Source organism: Lupinus angustifolius, chromosome LG13 (genome assembly GCF_001865875.1).
Source record: "Lupinus angustifolius cultivar Tanjil chromosome LG13, LupAngTanjil_v1.0, whole genome shotgun sequence".
Lineage (NCBI taxonomy): Eukaryota > Viridiplantae > Streptophyta > Magnoliopsida > Fabales > Fabaceae > Lupinus > Lupinus angustifolius.
The window spans coordinates 13,420,630-13,422,472 of NC_032021.1; positions in this window are offsets into that span (position 1 = coordinate 13,420,630).

Sequence of the window (1,843 nt, forward strand, 5' to 3'; positions counted from 1 at the left end):
TGAGGAGAATAAGGTAGGATGACGATAGTGTTATCCAAAATGATATAACACTATCAACTCATCCATTTTGGCATATAACATAAGGCTCCTCACAACACACAACACACTCTCAAGAACTAAGGCATTTTCTCATTCCCCTCTAGAGAAGCTTAAAGGAAAACCATTCGGGCTCTAACATCTGGAAGATCATCGCACTCTCATATCTTCGAGATTCCGGAAATGACTCATCAATGTATGTTCTTCATCTTCACCATGAACTCATTTGGGGTTTCTTCGGTCTGGACCATGGTTGTTCCATTTGGGTTTATGTATGGGCATAAACGTTAGGTTATGGGAACAAAGCCATAGTCATAAGGACTTCCGTGTTTAATCTATGGATTTCGGATGGAGATATTTTTCTACAATATATTCAATTCTAGATGATGTTCGGAACTTATCACAACAATGATATTTATTGAAATGAAAATCTCACTGTAGGTTAGATTGGAATTGTTTTAAATAATTTGACAAAATTTTCAAAGAAAATTTTATTGATAACTAAATGATTGTGATTGTTATTGTTATTTTTTATAAATTAAGCTTCTTTGGGTATTTTTGAAGAAGAAAAATCTCATAAATAGATTAAAAAAGAAAAATAGAAAAATGTTGGAGTTTGGTGAGTTTATAATCTCATGTATTCTATTCTTATATTTTATAATCCTAATATAAAGCACAATCTACAACAAACATAGAGGAAATTGATCTTCTCATTTTTAGTTGAGAAATAATTTTAAGGGAAATCGACTTTTCAATTATGTTGTTTTCAATGTTGAGAAGTCACTTTAATGGAAAACAACTTCTCAATTAGGCTTTTTTTAACATTGAGGAGTTTATTTGGGGAAATCGACTTCTTTTACAATTTTATTTTTAAATTTGTACGATTTATATTATAAAGAGTTTTTAGTCTATGAAGGTGTTTAGCATTTTCTGTGGTGGTTTAGATGGTTTAGTATATATTGTTTGTGGTTTTGGGTATTCTTTGGGGTTATTATATATAATAACATTGTATATTAAAATTTCTTATAATATGCAATTTAGTAATTTTTGTTTATTGTTAAAATAAAAATATGATTTTTTATGTTGTGGTATAGGTTTTTTAGTTTAATTTAATAATTAAATTAGAAAATTGTAATACGTTGAAACTTGATTGGTTTTTTTTCCATATCTATACCATTATATAAATTATGAGGTATGTTAATTTAATTAATGTATCTTTTTAAACTGCCACAACAGTTTTGTTTTGACGGGAATGTGGGTAAGTGATAGTAGTGCACAAATTATCATAGCAGTTTATACTGGAATGTGGGTAACTGGTTTACATGGTCATGACAGTTTATTCTTATTTCAAACTTCCCATGATGGTACCCATTTTGTATGGAGAAATTGGATGGGAAGTGACAGTTTTCATTTTTTTTATAAACGTGCAAATTCAAGTTTTGTCACTATTGTTAAAAGTTTATTAGTAGAAAAAATAGAAATCACATCATGGTTTCTCAATATTTCCTCTCCATCTTTATTCTATATCATATTTTTGCAACATTCAGGTATTTCATATTGTTTTATTAGTATGATAGTTAACTTTTTTCAATCACTATTATTTCAACCAGTATTACAGTAATGGATAAGGCAATAATAACAATTACTTATCTTCATCTTCTTCATCTTCAACAATAACCATAAAGAAACTGTCCTCCACACAAGGACATCCTGCTGATTATTTCTTGAAGATATTTTTGAATTTGTTACACTAACTTACATGCTATGAACATTATAAACAGTAGAGCACAAATTCAACAACAAAAGG